Raw genomic sequence first — 19427 nt, 5'->3', positions numbered from 1 at the left:
ACATGATCAATGCAAATTGTATGCAGGTGAAGAATGCACGGTGTAGGTAGGACGGTTTATAATGCTTTTACCTACTTCCTGCCTTGCCTCTTGCAAAATTATTTTTGTTGTTCTGGGTGGAAGTCATAAGAAGTCTTCCCCGTGCATGGCCCTATGGCTGCAATGCGGGTGCGGTCTGTCACCCGCTGTTTCCACCGGACACAGTCGATGACAGTTCCCTATACTGGCCCGCTGTCAGTACCATATGATCACTGTGACCAATCACAGCAGATCACATGACAATAGTCACCAGTCAGTGTCCCTGATCACCGCCACACCAGTTATATGATGACGCTGTACTGCAATGGCGACAGTATGTAAAAAAAAGAAAAATTAAAAAAAAAACATTTTTAAAAAATGTCTTCATATTCCAAAAATTTTTGACAAATAATGCCAACTTCAAAAAACTTGCCATGCCTCTTACTAAATACCTTGGCCTATCTACTTTCCAAAAAGGGGTTATTTGGGGGTATTTGTACTGACCTGGCATTTTCGAGATAGTGAGATAGGCCATCAGTACATCAGGATTGATCAATTTTCAAATAAATATATATACAGTATCTCACAAAAGTGAGTACACCCCTCACATTTTTTGTAAATATTTTATTATGTTTTTTGACAAGACTGAGGAAATTTCACTTTGCTACAATGTAAAGTAGTGAGTGTACAGCTTGTATAACAGTGTAAATTTGCTGTCCCCTCAAAAAACTAAACACACAGCCATTAATGTCTAAACCGCTGGCAACAAAAGTGAGTACACCCCTAAGTGAAAATGTCCAAATTGGGCCCAATTAGCCATTTTTCCCTCCCCGGTGTCATGTGACTCATTAGTGTTACAAGGTATCAGGTGTAAATGGGGAGAAGGTGTATTAAATTTGGTGTTATCGCTCTCACTCTCTCATACTGGTCACTGGAAGTTCAACATGGCACCTCATGGCAAAGAACTCTCTGAGGATCTGAAAAAAGAATTGTTGCTCTACATAAAGATGGTCTAGGCCAGAGGTCCTCAAACTATGGCCCTCCAGTTGTTCAGGAACTACAATTCCCATCATGCCCAGTCATGTCTGTGAATGCCAAGAGTTTTACAATGCCTCATGGGATGTGTAGTTCCGCAACAGCTGGAGGGCCGTAGTTTGAGGATCCCTGGCCTAGGCTATAAGAAGATTGCTAAGACCCTCAAACTGAGCTGCAGCACGGTGGCCAAGACGATACAGTGGTTTACCAGGACAGGTTCCACTCAGAACAGGCCTCGCCATGGTCGACCTAAGAAGTTGAGAGCACATGCTGGTAGCAATTTCTGGATGAGGATATGAACTACTCAGCATGTAGGTTGCACTCCCTGTAGGTTTTGTTCTCAGTTTTGGCTGTAGCATCCCTTTAAAGGTTAAATAAAGATTTGGATACGTATGCAATGCAAACCAGAGGCACTTTAATAGGTAAATTCAGTCTGAAAATAGCTGATATGAACAATACTTCTTTTGCTCATAAAAGGATACATTCCAGATGTTGGCAATGAATTCTGGGTGGTTTATGGCCAAAGCCAAGCATGGCGGGAATGCAGATAAAGCTCTCATTAATTAATTTTGAATGTAAATGAAGCTTATGTGACAGTACCTAGTGGAGTTTGCTGTGAGCTTATTGTCGAATGCTGAGAAAGATAAAAATGAAGATGCTTGGCATTGTTATATGGGCCATGCAAAGTGCTCGGCAAGTATTTTCTGCACCTATAAATCAGAAAAATAGAACCCGTTATTTGGCTTTCAGCGCATCACAGATCATTGACATTAAACTGCAAGAGGTGACTTTACAAACGGAGGAAGGTGAAACACATTCAATCAAAAACTCACATGCATAATTTAGTATGCACGTTATGCTTCAGTTGGTAGCTGCTACATTTTGTTAAAAGAGACCTGTCATCATAGAAATATGGGGGCTCTTCTCCCGAAAATGCTATTTACCTTGCTGTCATCTTGATCCTCTTGTACCCTCTCCCCCCAGAATCACTGACACGGAAATCACTGTATACGCAACTAAAGAGTTCTGATTTCACTGGCTGCATGCTTGTTTTAGGTCTGCAGCTCAGAAAGGCAGAGAAAGTCAGGGAACTAGCATTTTAGAGGTGAGCAATGGCAGGCTCTGTATTACTCTCATGACAGATTTCCTTTAAAGCGTAACACCACTTTTGTTGAGAAAAAAACATTCCCCTCTGGGTGATCTCTGTACATCGCAAGGATTTTAACAAACTTTGTTGCAGATTCCTACCTTTTGTTATTCGGAAGAAATCATTGTTTGTTCCTCTGTGTCTCTGTGCTGAGTGGGTCAAATGGGAGTGGTTTCATAATTATCTATCAGCTGTGCAGCTGCAGGGCTCTAATGAGGAAAGTTGCTAGGCCTGCATCCCTTTAGACACGTTCCTATTGGGAGTATCTCACCAAAAATGACATTTTTGTTGCAGGGGATGCCAGAAATCTGACTTGTATCTTAGTGCAGACTTCTGGGAAAATTGGTGAGCCAATCACACAAGCAGGAAATGATGTTTCTGGGGTGTGGTCAGTATACATTCTGTGTACAGAACAGCTCCAGGCGGCCATATTGCATTGCATTTTCAGAAAATTACAACATCTGACCATTGAAAAGGAAAGGTAATTTTTAAAAGCATTCAATTACAATATGATTTGTGTCGTAATTGTATACGCTATATTGTTTTTTCTTTATATGTTATTTTTTCCCCCACGAAAGTGGAGGTACCCTTTAAATCTCTCTAGGAATTTTTTTTTTCATTTTTTTTTTTGCAAACAAATCTTAATTTTTGGCAATAAAATTACCTACACCCCCCCCCCCCCCAAAAAAAAAATAAATAAATATTTTCTGAAAGCAGAGGCCTTGTAGAATAAAATCATGATAGTTGCAAATTTTTATGTTATATGATATTTGCCCAACTGTTTAAAACAAAATTTTTCAGAAAAAAATTCAATAAAATGAATTTTAGTGCAAATACACACATTATAATGCCCATTTGTTGGTAAACTATAAAAGATGAGATTGAGTCAAGTAAATACTGTACCTACCAAACATGGCAAGTCTTAAAATTGCGTATGCCTGTTCGCAGCAATACTTCACATGTGTTGTGCGACCGTTTTCATAGTATGCACACCCTCCCATTTGCTTTTGCATATGTGTGCGGGGCAACAGGTGTTACAGCAATTAAATAAAAAAATAAATAAATAAAAGAAAATAAATTTTATATATATATATATATATATATATATATATATATATTGATTTATTATTATATATATATATATTTTTTTTTTTACATTTTTCTTCTATTTATTTTACTTAATTGCAATCACAAGGGATTAATAAGCCCCTGTGTGAGAGCATTGGGCAAGAGACAGGGTACTCCTTCATTTTGAAGACTTTAGGGGTCTCCCCTTTTGTATACAGCATCTAATGGAGCACAGATCTGCTCGGTTAGATGTGTCTTCTGGCTGTACTGGCTAAGAAATGGTGGATCCGATTCAGGAAGTGACGCAATCATTGTCACCTCTGGTTTCTTTGTTTTACATGTGAGATTTAGTCATGGATGGGCCTCCCTCTCACACTGCTATCCATCCTAAAGGTGGCTATTGTGGTCCCGGGAATCCTGGTAAGAGAGCGACAGCCTTGGAACTAGAGATGGGCCGAACACCCCCCTGTCCGGTTCGCACGAGAACTTCCGAACAGAGAAAAAGTTCGGACCTGAATGGTGAACCCCATTGAAGTCTAAGGGAGCCAAACTTGAAAAATCAAAAGTTACCTTTTTGAAGGCTTATATGCAAGTTATTGCCAATAAAAGGTGTATGGGGGTCCGGGAACTGCAATGGGGGATATACGTGTATCAATGCAAATTTTTTTTAAAAAAACAATAGTTTTTACAGGAGCAGTGATGCTTAAAGTGCAACAATAAAAACGAACAATTCCTAAATATAGTGCCTGGGGGGGGGGTCCCTTAGTCTCCCTCTAAAGTGGCACATCTGTAGCATGTATAGAACATGCTGCAGCAAAAATGACATTTGTAAAGAAAAAGAAAATGCATAAAATTATATTTAAATTGCTGGCAATACAATACCATTGTAAAAATGTTAAAAATAAAAAACCAGCGTGGGCCCCTCTAAAATCCATACTAGACCCTTATGAAAACATGCAGCCTGGCAGGCCAGGAAGGGTGGGGGATAAGCGAGGCCCCCCCCCCTCTGAACCATACCAGGCCAAATGCCCTCATCATAGGGGGGATGCTCTGGGGCTCTTTCCCCCCTCCCCAAAGCACCTTGTCCCCATGGGCTGTGGTTGTGGGGGCCTGCGGTCAGAGGGCTTATCAGAACCTGAAAGCCCAGATCCTGGCCCCTCCCCCTATGTAAATGAGTATGGGATACATAGTACCCCTACCCATTCACCATGAAAGTGGAAAAAAGTAATAAAAACACAAAGACAGTTTTTGACAATTCCTTTATTAGAAAATAAAAAAGAGTGTTTCCCGATGTAGATATATCCATCATCAACCATGAAACCGCCGCACCACTGGAACCAAAAAAAAAAAAGAAATCGCTCTGCCCGCCGTGAAAGCAAACCGCCAAATGGTTGGCTTGCCTTTTGACTGTTGTTATATAGGGTAAGGGCGGGGCCACCTGGCGATGTCACCTGGAGGCACCACCCCCTTGCAATATCACCGACCCAGCATGCACTGGTTGGTCATGTCATGCTTCCCGGCCCTGCTTCTTAACAACCAGCATTTATTGCACCCTGATTGAGCAAAGCTGTGCCCAATCAGGGTGCGGAATGCATCGTGCCCCGCGCAGTGCATTGCAGGGCAATTGGCAGGGTGAACACCCGCTGGACACCCTGCATATTCGGGTGTCCCCCAAACAAGGAAAACAGCCAATGTTTGGTCCAAACTCATATTTGGGCCGGACTGTTCGCCCAACATTACTGGGAACCAAAGGGGGAGGGGGGGGGTGCAGTAGCAGCCATCAACTTGTGATAAAAAATTAATGCACTATGAGCATCCAAAGAGTGGAACTAGTTCGGAAGGGGAAGTGTTCTGTAGTCCTGTTCTGGGTGACAACACTGACCTTTCCTAGGTACAGTACAGTGAGCGTTGTCAAGATAGGACAGGAAACTGTCCTTTGTTACTGGTTTCATTGGGTGAAAATGAAGGGGCTCCAGCATACAGCAGGCAATTAATAGCCTCAGCTATGCATGTTTCAATATGAGGGTGTGTAGAGGGGAGGGGGGGGGGGTGTCCACTCCCTCCATTCAGGTCTCAGACTACACTCAGCCGCAATCAGATCAGATTCCTGCCTCTGGAATCTCAGAGATGCTGTGTAAATTCTTAACTCTGAATGAAGGTAGAGATGAGATGGCTGCAGAGAAACAGGTACAACTACGAAGGAAGATTTGTTTTCATATTTTTGTATCGCCTGAATCTAGTAGGGGGTATACACTCACCCGTCTGCCCATTCTCCTCTGACATCAACAAGGCATTTTCCTCCACACAGCAGTGAGCGACTGGATATTTTCTGTTTTCCATCAGAGCCACCGGTCACATGCGCTGGCTCCCCAGGGAACCAGCGGGGGCGCGCTTGCCCCCTACAGTCTCGTGGGCGAGCGACGTAGGTCTACGTCGCTTTGCCTGTAAGCGGCAGAGTGCCGCAGTAAATGTACGGTGGGCGGGGCGGAAGTGGTTAAATCCCCTTTATCCCCCCCTTCTGATGCTCAGGTTGAACTTCAACAAGTCGACTTCACCACGTTTAGATACCTAAATGCATTGAGTTGCTGCCTTGTGATTGGCTGATTACCCATTTGTGTTACCAAGCCATTGAACAGGTGTACCTGATATAGTGACTGGTGATTGTACGTAAGGGTTTACAACCGCTTTACAGTAAATGGTTTATTTTCCATGTATACTGTATATTTTTTTGCAGTGAAAATACACATCTAGGAAAAACCGTTTTATGAAGATCCTTTTCTGCTCCATTGTTTTTCCTTTTATACTAAGACACCTTCGGTATTATATTGTGACACAGAGGAAGGTGAGAGAATGATGAGTCTTCAGAGTCATTAAAATAATAGATATGCCTATGACATCACCTCTGTAATGAAATGCAGTAGATGACTTATATATGGGATTTATACCACAGCTCCATTCCCCATATGTTCAGGATATATACATCAACACGCTCATTAATAGCACTGTGTATCTTATGGATACAGGCGATGTGCGACGCATATTTCATCCCCAGTGTCACCATTCTACTGGATTTAATTGCAGTAAAAAGCTGGATTCGGTCGGGAAATGGCAATACTGTTTCCAAACAAGAAACTACTTCAAAAGCAATACTATCATTAAAAGTCCATATTAACCACTTCTGGACCGGAAGGATTTGCCCCCTTAACCACTTCAGCTCAGGAAGGTTTTAACCCCTTAATGACAAGGCCATTTTGTGCAATTCGGCACTGCGTTACTTTAACCACTTAAGCCCCGGAAGATTTTACCCCCTTCCTGACCAGGGCCTATTTTGCGATTCGGCACTGCGTGAATTTAATGGACAATTGCGCGGTCGTGCGACACTCTACCCAAATGAAATTGATGTCCTTTTTTTCCCCACAAACAGAAATTTCTTTTGGTGGTATTTGATCACCTGTGCGATTTTTTGATCATGCGCTATAAACAAAAAAAAGAGTCAATTTTGCAAAACTAACAATATTTTTCACATTTTTTTATATGAAATTCCCCCCCCCCCCCCCAAAAAAAAATGTAAAATTCCAAATTTTTTAACATTTTAGGCCAATTTGTTTTCTGCTACATATGTCTGGTAAAAAAAATCGCAAAAAGCGTATTTTGATTGGTTTGCGCAAAAGCTATTGCGATTACTAACTAAGGGAAAGATTTTTGTCATTTTTGTTGTTTGTTTTTTTAACGAGTAATGGCGGCGATCTGCGATTTTTTTGCGGGACTGCGACATTGCGGCGGACAGATCGGACCCTTGACTGACATTTCTGACACTTTTGGGGTTACCAGTAACATTACTGCAGTAATCAGTGCTATACATATGCACTGTTACTGTAAAAATGACACTGGCAGGGAAGGAGTTAACTTTATTTGAGAGGGAGGGGTTAAGTGTGTCCCTAGGGGCATGATTCTAACTGTGATTGGATGTGGCTACTAGTGTAAGAACAGAGATCAATGGTCCTACATAGCAGAACCATATGATCTCCATTCTTACATAGGGGAGAATGACAGGCGGCTTTGTTTACATTAGCCGCCTGCCTTTCTCCCGCTCTAACGGACAATCGCGAGTGCCCGGCGGACATCGGGTCCGCTGGGCACACGCGTGGGGGGGGGGGGGGTCCGTGAGCGAGCGTAGACCTATGTCGCTTTGCCTGTGAGGGGCTGACTGCCGACGTAAATTGTCGTTAGGCAGTCGGCAAGTGGTTAATGACAAATTGCGCGGTCGTGCGACGATATACCCTAATACAATTGACGGCCTTTCTTCCCCTCAAATAGAGCATTCTTTTGGTGGTATTTGATCACCTCTGCGGTTTAGCTAGTAATGGCGGCGGTCTGCGATTTTTAGCGTGACTGCGACATTGCGGCGGACAGATCGGACCCCTAGCTGACACGCTTGACACTCTTGGGTGGACCAGTGACATTACTACAGTAATCAGTGCTAAAAATATGCACTGTTACTGTAATAATGACACTGGCAGGGAAGGGGTTAACACAGGGGTGATCAAAGTGTTAAGTGTGAGCCTAGGGGGTGTTTTCTAACTGTATGGTTTAGGGACTTGTGAAATTAACACAGAGACCTGTGATCCTATATAGAAGGGGGAGCCCACAGTACACTAAACACTTGCTAGGCATCCTTTGATCACCCCTGATGTTCACCCCTTCCAGTGTCATTAGTACAGTGATAGTGCATATTATTTAGCACTGATCACTGTATTAATGTCACTGGTCCCTAAAAAGTGTCAAAAGTGTCAGTTAGTGTCCAACTGGCCACCACAATATCGCAGTCCCACTATAAGTCGCTGATCACCACCATTACTGGTAAAAGATAAAAACAGGCCAATATGTATTCTGCTACATATTTTTAGTAATCAAATCCCATTAAGCATATATTGATTGCTTTGTGCAAAAGTTATAGCGTCTACAAACTATGGGATAGATTTATGATTCTTTTATTGTTTTAATTTTTTTTTTTACTAGTAATGGTGATCAGCATTTGTTAGCAGGACTGCAACATTACGGCGGACAAATCTGACACTTTTTGGGGACCAATGACACCAATACAGTGATCAGTGCTAAAAAAAGGTCACTGTCACTGTGCTAATGACACCGGCTGGATAGGGATTAACATCAGGGCCGATCAGAGGGTTAAAAAACTTTGGCTGGAGGAAGACAGAGATCTGTGCTCCTGCATAGCAGAAACGCAAGATCTCCATTTCCCCCTCTCACAGAACGGTGATCTGCCTTATTTACCTGTACATGATTTATAGCTGCGGGTCTCGGGCGTGCACGCGCACCACCGGTAACCTGCTCTCGGGAACGACTGCGCAGTGCTGGTGAACATTGGGTCCGCTGGACATGCTGATTGGTTCCTGCTGTGATCAGACACAGCGGGAGCCAATCAGTGGGTCCGGTGGGCCGGATGCTGATTGGCACCCTGCAGTCGTTCCTAAAAGCAGGTTACCAGTGGTGCACGTGCACGCCCCAGACCCGCAACTGGAAATTATGTACAGGTAAATAAGGCAGATCGTTGTTCTATGAGAGGGGAAAATGGAGATCTTGTGTTTCTGATAAGCAGTCCTCCAGTCTTCCAGTCAAAGCACCTCCCCCACACAGTTAGAAAGCACCCCCAGAGAACACATTTACCTCTTAACACCCCAGACCCGCAGCTAGAAATCATATACAGGTACATGGTTTCATCCAGGAGGGCCGCCCTGCCTCTGTATATCTGCATGAGGCAGTCCAGAAGGGGTTAAAGAGGCCCTGTCACTCCATCTTGAACAGGCAAAGCAGCAAAGTCTCTTTAACCACTTAAGCCCCGGAAGATTTTACCCCCTTCCTGACCAGGGGGTATTTTGCGATTCGGCACTGCGTGACTTTAACGGACAATTGCGCGGTCGTGCGACGCTGTATCTAGCGACGCTGGCGTCCTTTTTTTCCCCACAAACAGAGCTTTCTTTTGGTGGTATTTGATCACCTGTGCGATTTTTTGATCATGCGCTATAAACAAAAAAAGTGAGTAAATTTTGCAAAAATAACAATATTTTTCACATTTTTTAATATGAAATTCCCCCCCAAAAAAATGTAAAAATCTAAATTTTTTAACATTTTCGCCAATTTGTTTTATGCTACCTATGTTTGGTAAAAAAAATCGCAAAAAGCGTATTTTGATTGGTTTGCGCAAAAGTTATCGTGTTTACTAACAAAGGGAAAGATTTTTGTCCTTTTTGTTGTTTTTTTTCTTTAACGCGTAATGGCGGCGATCTGCGATTTTTTTTGCGGTACTGCGACATTGCGGCGGACAGATCGGACCCTTGACTGACATTTTTGACACTTTTGGGGTTACCAGTGACATTTCTACAGTAATCAGTGCTATACATATGCACTGTTACTGTAAAAATACACTGGCAGTGAAGGGGTTAACTTTTTTTGAAAGTGAGGGGCTATGTGTGTCCCTAGGGGCGTGCTTTCTACTGTGATTGGCTGTGGCTTCAGATGTATGAATGGTGATCAACGGTTCTACATAGTAGAACCGTATGATCATCATTCATACACCGGGGAGAATGACAGGCGGTCACACGCGCGGGGGGGTCCGTGACCACGCGGGAGCAGGAGCGCACCTCCGGGGGGCGCGCGCTCGCTCCCTAGACCCTTACAAGCAAGCGACGTAGACCTACGTCAGTTTGCCTGTGAGGGGCTGACCGCCGACGTAGATAGTCGTGCGGCCGTAGGCAAGTGGTTAAAGCGTAACATTCCCCTCTGGGGGATCTCTGTACAATGCAAGGATTTTAAGTAACTTTGTTGCAGATTCCTACTTTTTGTTATTCTAAAGAAATCATTGATTGTTCCTCTGTGCCTCTGTGCTGAGTGGGTCAAATGGGAGTGATTTCATAATTATCTATCAGCTGTGGCAGCTGCAGAGCACTAATGAGGAAATCTGCTGGGCCTGCATCCCTTTAGACGCGTTCCTATTGGGAGTATCTCACCAAAAATGACATTTTAGTTGCAGGGGATGCCAGAAATCTGACTTGTATCTTAGTGCAGACTTCTGGGAAAATTGGTGAGCCAATCACACAAGCAGGAAATGATGTTTCTAGGGGTGTGGTCAGTATACATTCTGTGCACAAAACAGCTCCAGGCGGCCATATTGTATTACATTTTTAGAAAATTACAGCGGCTGCAGATTGAAAAGGAAAGGTAATTTTTTAATAACATTCAATTACAATATGATTTGTTTCGCAATTGTATACGCTATATTGTTTTTTCTTTAATTTGCTGATTTTTTTTTTGCCCACGAAAGTGGTTACCCTTTAAATTTAAAGTACAGAGCAGTAAAATGCGCTTTCCAGATTATTCTCTCTTAAATTGAGTCATCCTGCGTCTTTTAATCCTGATGTAGTGGAGACCGGCGAGGTATACAGATTCCTTCAGTTCCATCTAATCACCCTTGCCTTGTATAAATCGCACACAGTATAAGAAAGAAAGTGCAATTACAATAGCATTTTGAAATGCTACATTTGATTAATATCTCCATTTCCCGCCATATACAATCCGCTCATTATGTGTCGCGGCACACTCGAGCGTGCACATGAAAGCGACATTATTTTATCTCTAAATTTAATATTTTGACTTTTTACAGAAACATTTTCCAAAAAGAATTAAGTGAATAATTTGTCTCCCACATCATATTCCGTGGAAGGAAGATTTTTTTTTCCCGGACCGTTTAAACAGGGCGCTGCTAAAGGAGAGCATTAAGCGCCATCTACACCATTGAACATGGATTGGATCCAGCTTTTCTTTCTCTTTTTTATTTAAGTAACAACGGCAAAGCTCAATAAAAAAAAAATATATATATATCTCCGACACGGCAATGGTCTGTGAAAGTGGGAGAGAAGGATCCTTTTGTTTCATCTGCTGCGTGTTCCGCGGATGCTTCTTTTTACTACTGTTTTTTTTTTTTATCATTAAAAGACGTTTATCCACAGGCATTTGCAAATGAGCCTCGGCGCTGTCAGTTTTTTTGACACACGCACTTCAGTCATTTTTACGCGACAGTACAAAGGGCTCGCACGGTGGGACTCTATGAGCACAGCTGTCAGAAACGCCATCTATACGTATTGCCGTCCAAGGCTGGCGTCTCCGCGAGCCGGAGAATGCAGATGAGAAGTCTCTGGGGATTTGTAAGGCATATTACCATTGCTTACTAAAGACAGATGAAAACACAAAAGCTTGTTATCATCGGGCGCCATGCAAGCTTACAAAACAGAAAAAAAGAAAAGAAAAAGCAAACAAAAACAGTATCTCACAAAAGTGAGTACACCCCTCACATTTTATGATATCTTTTCATGCGACAACACTGAAGAAATGACACTTTGCTACAATGTAAAGTAGTGAGTGTACAGCTTGTATAACAGTGTAAATTTGCTGTCCCCTCAAAATAACTCAACACACGGCCATTAATGTCTAAACCGCTGGCAACAAAAGTGAGTACACCCCTAAGTGACAATGTCCAAATTGGGTCAAATTAGCCATTTTTTCTCCCCGGTGTCATGTGACTCATTAGTGTTACAAGGTCTCAGGTGTGAATGGGGAGCAGGTGTGTTAAATTTGGTGTTATCACTCTCACTCTCTCATGCTGGTCACTGAAAGTTCAACATGGCACCTCATTGTTCATTTTTTAAAAAAATCTGGCGCATTTAAGGCTCCAGTACCCAGCATAGAGGGGATATGGAGGCGCGGTGTCCCCTCTCTGCCGAGGGGACATGAAAGAGACTGAGGGGGAGGCCATCGCCACCTGTTAGTCCAGAGCAGGGGTCTTCAAACTATGGCCCTCCAGTTGTTACATAGTTACATAGTAGGTGAGGTTGAATAAAGACAATAGTCCATCCAGTTCAACCTGTGTAGGTGTGTGTGGCTGTACTCATCTCACATACCCCTGAATGTTCTGATCCTTGAGATGTAAGTCTAAGAGTCTTTTGAAAGCCACCATACTTCCCGCAGAAACCACCTCTTGTGGTAGAGAATTCCACAATCTTGTAGCCCTAACAGTAAAGAACCCCCCACGTTGCCTGTGGTTAAAACGCTTCTCCTCTAATCGCATTGTATGCCCTCGAGTCCTCATGCAATCCCTTCGAATGAACAGCTTTTTTTCTAAGCTGGGATCCCCATTAAGATATTTATAAATTGCTATCATGTCCCCCCTCAGACGTCTCTTCTCCAGGGAGAATAAATCGAGCGATTGTAGACGCTCTTCATAGTCAAGGTCCTCCAATCCCCTAATTAGTTTAGTTGCCCTTCTCTGGACTCTCTCCAGCTCCAACACATCCCTCCTGAGGACTGGCGACCAGAACTGGACAGAATACTCCAGATGCGGTCGGACCAGAGTTTTATAAAGTGGAAGGATTATAGTCTTATCTCTGGAATACATCCCTTTCTTTATGCATGCTAATATTCTGCTGGCTTTGGCAGCTGCCGCTTGACATTGCATGCTGTTGCCTAATCTATCATCAACCAAGACTCCCAGATCCTTCTCCATTTTTGATTCCCCCAAGGGTTCCCCTCCTAACGTGTATTGTGCTTTTATGTTTTTAGTCCCCAAGTGCAAAACCTTACACTTCTCCACGTTAAACCTCATTTGCCATGTCGTTGCCCACTCTGTAATTTTGTCCAGGTCATTCTGTAGGATATCTGCTTCATGCTGTGCAGTTATTGCCCTGCCCAATTTTGTGTCATCTGTGTCAGGAACTACAATTCGCATGATGCCTGGTCATGTCTGTGAATGTCAGAGTTTTACAATGCCTCATGTGATGTGTAGTTCTGCAACAGCTGGAGGGCCGTAGTTTGAGGATCCCTGGTCCAGATGAACAAGGTAAGCGAACTGGCGCCTGGGAGGGGGGATATGGTGTGGACTGGACTCTGGAGTGACGGGGGGGAGGTCCATGGCCATGTCCATCTGCCTCCCCCCCCAACCGATGGAGCACCAGCCACCACTGGTTCTGCCCCACTTTCATGTATTTTTTATGTCTTGTATTAAACTGCATGAGGTTATCTAATTTCTGTAGTATGCTGACATCTAATGGCAGTTTCTAGCCACTACAATTTGTTTACTAATGTGATTTTGGTATCTTCCTTTGTGCTCCCATCCTGTTTACATCTAGTTAAATAGTTAGTCACATAGTTATTACAATCCTATATACACAATCCTATACCCGCAGTTGATCCAGAGGAAGGCGAAAAAACCCCAGCAAAGCATGATCCTATTTGCTCCAGCAGGGGAAAAAATTCCTTCCCGATCCTCCGAGAGGCAATTGGATATTCCCTGGATCAACTTTACCTATAAATATTAGTACCCATTTTATGTCCTAGTCTGACCCTCTCCACTTCTTCCATATTTTATCAGTCTCATTGGTTGGTATTCACGGAGACAAGGCTAAAGCCCCGTACACACGTACCGATTGTCGGCCGTAAATATTCGGCCGACGACCGATCAGCCGATTGTAGGCTTGTTAGTATGATGCTTCCAACAGCGCATTTTCGGCCGAACAGAATCTGTCGTGCAGACTTTAAAATTTTTATTGGCCGTCACCAGAACGGCCGATTGTTCGCCAGTCAGTACAGATTTTGGCCGACAGACAGCAGATTAGCAATACTGGGCATGCTCAGAGAAGAAAAAAGACAAGGAAAGTTAACCATCACATGACATCACTTCTGCAGTCGGCTGTTGTTGGCCGACAAAATTCGTGTGCAATCTTTTGCAGTTTTCAACAGACACGCCAACCCTGGACAAAAGACGGCTGATCGTTCGGCCGACGATCAGTACGTGTGTACGGGGCTTTAGGAAAGCCATTGTCCTCTTACACTTCATAAGACTGGAAAGACAGGTGGAAGACACCTACAGTATATGCCCAACCTGGTTTGCTGCTATCCTTGGCCCTACTTTTACTCTAGCTGACAATTTAGTAATCTATGCTTTATCAAATGACTATACTATAGGTCTATGCCCTAACCTGCTTCCATTGCGGTGTTCTCTGCTTGTGGTTGCTATGTCCCAGGAGCTGCAATTATACAGGGGAAGGTTTAGCGGACTAAAGTGGACTTTAGTAAAGTGGACAAGTCACTTTACTAAAGTGACAGATATATATATATATATATATATATATTATAATAATTATTTAAATTATTAAATATTAAATTGTTATTTCTCTTCTAAATTTTTTTTTTTTTTTAGTTTTACCTGAAAATGTTTAGTTGGTGACAGGATTTCTTAAAAGCATAAATAATAAAATAAATCAAAACCTCTTCATCTGACAATGTGTCTATTATCGACATTTTAAAGCATAATAAATAAAATAGTATGTGAGAGAGGCACTGCACATAGTAAATAATTGGATAATTCAGCTCAATACTGAGAGGTTATCAACCAATTGAAATGCAACCAAAAATAGAAAAGCATAAAAAAATAATGGGTGTTCAAGGATAACCACTCAGTACATCTATTTCAACAAATGTCTTGTATAATATAAAAAAAAAACACATTTTTATTACAAAACATTAAAAGTTCTACAAACAGTGGGCTTAAAATTCGCATTACACATCAAATTAAACCATTGTGGCAGCAATCAGAGAGATAGGAGTGTTTCCTACATGTTTCGCCATCACAGCCGCTTCCTCAGGGCTTCAAAACCTCTTCATCTGACAAAGTGTCTGATATCGACATTTTAAAGCATAAAGAACAAAATTGTATGTGGGAGAGGCACTGAACATAGAAAATAAATGGATAATCCAGCTCAATGCTGAGAGGTTTTCAACCAAGTGAAATGTAATCAAAAATAGAAAAGCAAAAAATAACGGGCGTCCAAGGATAACCACTCAGTATACCTATTTCAACAAACAACATGTATAATACAAAAAAATCACATCTTTATTACAAAACATTAAACGTTGTACAAACAATGGGATCAACATTCCCATTACACATCAAATAAAACCATTGAGGCAGCGGTCAGAGAGATAGGAGTGTTTCCTACATGTTTCGATATCACAGCCGCATCCTCAGGGCTTCAAAACCTCTTCATCTGACAAGGTGTCTAATATCGACATTTTAAAGCATAAAGAATAAAATAGTATGTGGGAGAGGCACTACACATTGTAAATAATTGGATAATCCAGCTCGATACTGAGAGGTTATCATCCAAGTGAAATGTAACCATTGCAAGGAATATGAAAAACGTTTGTGCAGATTTCTACCTTTCTTATTCTGAGGAAATCATTGTTTATTCCTCTGTGCCTCTGTGCTGAGTGGGTCTAATAGGAGTGGTTTCATAATTATCAATCAGCTGTGGCACCTGCAGAACACTAATGAGGAAAGCTGCTGGGTCTGCATCCCTTTAGACATGTTCCTATTGGGAGTATCTCACCAAAAATGACATTTTAAAGCATAAAGAATAAAATAGTATGTCGGAGAGGCACTGCACATAGTAAATAATTGGATAATCCAGCTCAATACTGAGAGGTTATCAACCAAGTGAAATGTGACCAAAAATAGAAAAGCAAAAAAATAACGGGCATCCAAGGATAACCACTCAGTATACCTATTTCAACAAACAACATGTTTAATGTAAAAAAATCACATCTTTATTACAAAACATTAAAAGTTGTACAAACAATGAGATCAAAATTCCCATTACACATCAAATAAAACCATTGAGGCAGAGGTCAGAGAGATAGGAGTGTTTCCTACATGTTTCGCCATCACAGCTGCTTCCTCAGGGCTTCAAAACATCTTCATTTGACAAAGTGCCTGATATCAACAATTTAAATCAAGTGAATTCATCATGTTGGTTTGGGCTAAGTGGAGACAAAGAATGGAACCCAAGGCAAAGATAGTGCTTAGCATAAATAAAGCAAACCAGAGCCGTAACTTGAACCTTCAGGGCCCCGGTGCAAGAAACCATGAAGGGCCCCCCAGATCCCTGCCCGGGGTCTTTCCCCTCAAGCCTTCCCACTGATCCTGGGGCCCTTTATTACGGTCCCGCAGCGGGACCCTTTCACAAGTTCTGCAGTGGGCCCCCTTTCTGCCATCTTGGGGCCTCCCCACGGTGGTGGAATGCCAGGGCCCGGTTGCAAGTGTGACCTTTGCAATCCTGGAAGTTCACCCACTTTTGTCAGTAGTTTTTATTTTTTGGTATTTTAATTGTATTATTTTTTATAATTTTATTTTATTTTTATACAATGTCACTGACTATGAATCTGTCCATTCAGAAAAGGAAGGAGCTGGTGAATTACATATTTATCGACCCCTTCCTGGTTCTCTATTGTGACACATTCCCTGCAGCAGCCGGCAGGAGAGGGAAGGGAGCACAGGTGTACAGGGGAGCCACACAGGCCCCCTGGAGCATGGGGCCTGGTTGCAATTGAAACCCCTGCAACCCCTGTAGTTATGCCCCTGAAGCAAACCCCATTGCCTCCTGAGGACCCTGCCAACATCAAGGGGACTACTTGACATTGTGTATCTGGCAGTCACCTAGTTGTTTATATAAGAAGAGGTTATTCGGGTTCAGTGCTTTGTCATGGAGATTGCCATCATCCCTCTAGATAATGTAAAAGAAAAATTCCCCTAGGAATGGGATTTTCTAGGCAAAAACCAGGACTTGAGTATATATAATAACAAGTTTATTGAACAAAATAGTGATATACAAGAAACATATATTGTTACAGACAAAAAACCAAATGAATATTATAAAAACATGGCCATAAATACGTCTCTGGTGTACAGTTTGTCTGAGATATCTGGGTGGGATCAGACGCGTTTCGGTCTTGCCTAGTTGTTTATACAACTTTTAATGTTTTGTAATAATGATGTGATTTTTTTTTTATATTATTCATGTCCTTTGTTGAAATAGGTATACTGAGTGGTTATCCTTGAACACCCATTTTTTTTTTTTTGTTGCTGTTCTATTTTTGGTTTCTTTAACCGCTTGCCGACTGCGCACAGTATATTTACTGCGGCAGTCGGCCCCGGCCAGGCAGAGTGACGTAGGTCTACGTCGCTCGCCTGTCACTCCTTCCAGAGCCAATAGCGGGCGCGCGCCTGCTGAGGCGCGCGCCCGCCTCGGCTCGTTCACGGAGGAGTGCGGGAGTGTGACTGGCGGACCCGATGTCCGCCGGTCACACTACGATCGCCGGTACAGCGGGAGAAAGACAGAGCGGCTTATGTAAACAAGCCGCCTGTCAGTTCTCCCTGTGTAAAAGTGAAGATCAGACAGGTCTACTATGTAGAACTGTTGATCTTTGTTTTTACACTAGTAGACCTGTCCCTGCACAGTTAGAATCACGCCCCTAGGACACACTTAACCCCTCCCTGTCCAATACTGTTAACCCCTTCCCTGCCAGTGTCATTTTTGCAGTAACAGTGCATATATATAGCACTGATTACTGCAGTAATGTCACTGGTACCCCCAAAAGTGTCAAAAATGTCAGTCAAGGGTCCGATCTGTCCGCCGCAATGTCGCAGTACCGCAAAAAAAATCGCAGATCGCCGCCATTACTCGTTAAAAAAAAAAACACCAAAAATGACAAAAATCTTTCCCTTTGTTAGTAAACGCGATAACTTTTGCGCAAACCAATCAAAATACGCTTTTTGCGATTTTTTTTACCAAACATAGGTAGCGTAAAACAAATTGGCCGAAAATTTTAAAAAATTTTGATTTTTACATTTTTTTGGGGGGGAATTTCATATAAAAAAAAGTGAAAAATATTGTTGTTTTTGCAAAAATTACGCTCTTTTTTTGTTTATAGCGCGTGATTAAAAAATCGCACACGTGATCAAATACCACCAAAAGAAAGCTCTGTTTGTGGGAAAAAAAGGACGTGAAATTCGTTTAGGTACAGCGTCGCACGACCGCGCGATTGTCCGTTAAAGTCACGCAGTAAAAAATCGCAAAAAAACCCCTGGTCTTTTAGCAGGAAAATCCTCCGGTGGTAAAGTGGTTAAAGCAAATCTTTTTTTGGCCCTGTGTTGGCAAAAGGCAGGTTCAACATTACAGTTGCCATGCTTACCTAACTATCTTGTGCCCTGGAATTATTCTTTAAACCGTATCTCCACTTTTGCTGAGAAAAAAACATTCCCCTCTGGGTGATCTCTACATTACAAGGGTTTTAGAAAACTTTGTTGCAGATTCCTACCCTTTGTTATTCTGAAGAAATCATTGTTTGTTCCTCTGTGCTGAGTGGGTCTAATGGGAGTGGTTTCATAATTATCAATCAGCTGTGCCTCTGCAGAGCACTAATGAGGAAATCCGCTGGGCCTGCATCCCTTTAGACGTGTTCCTATTGGGAGTATCTCACCAAAAATGACATTTTTGTTGCAGGGGATGCCAGAAATCTGACTTGTATCTTAGTGCAGACTTCTGGGAAAATTGGTGAGCCAATCACACAAGCAGGAAATGATGTTTCTGGGGGTGTGGTCAGTATACATTCTGTGTACAGAACACCTCCAGGCGGCCATATTGCATTACATTTTCAGAAAATTACAACAGCTGTAGATTGAAAAGGAAAGGCAATTTTTAATAACATTCAATCACAATATGATTTGTGTCACAATTGTATACGCAATGCACTGTTTCATTGGGCAACTGAGGTTTAAAGGGTAACTCCACTTTCGTGGGGAAAAAAAATAGCAAATAAAGAAAAAAAGCAATATAGCATTTACAATTGTGAATTGGAACTGAATTTATTCTCTCTTGAGAAGAGGAGATTAAGGGGGGATATAATCACCATGTATAAATACATAAGGGGTCCATATAGTGAACTTGGTGTTGAGTTATTCACTTTAAGGTCAACACAGAGGACAAGGGGCACTCTTTACGTCTAGAGGAAAACAGATTTAAGGCCCGTACACACACCGATTGTTGGCCGTAAATTTTCGGCCAACGTCCGATTGGCCGATTGTCGGCTTGTTAGTATGATGATTCCGACAACCGACTGCGACTTTTCGGCCGAACAAAATCTGGTGTGCATGCTATAAAATTTTTGTTGTCCGTCAACAGAACGGCCGATTGTTCGTCAGTCAGTACAGATTTCGGCAGACAAAAATCAGATGAGCAAGACTGGGCATGCTCAG

At 42.4% G+C, this 19427-nt stretch overlaps 1 protein-coding gene across 2 annotated transcripts in view; it reads left to right on the top strand.

The window, feature by feature from the left end:
- The window catches only part of NXPH1 (neurexophilin 1), a 504679-nt gene that overhangs the window by 159316 nt on the left and 325936 nt on the right, over positions 1-19427 (top strand). The window lies entirely within an intron of this gene.

The sequence above is a fragment of the Pelophylax lessonae genome (assembly GCF_965119305.1).
Source record: "Pelophylax lessonae genome assembly, chromosome: 5".
Lineage (NCBI taxonomy): Eukaryota > Metazoa > Chordata > Amphibia > Anura > Ranidae > Pelophylax > Pelophylax lessonae.
The sequence above is the reverse complement of the archived record's forward strand: the minus strand, read 5'-3'. Positions and strand labels throughout refer to the sequence as shown.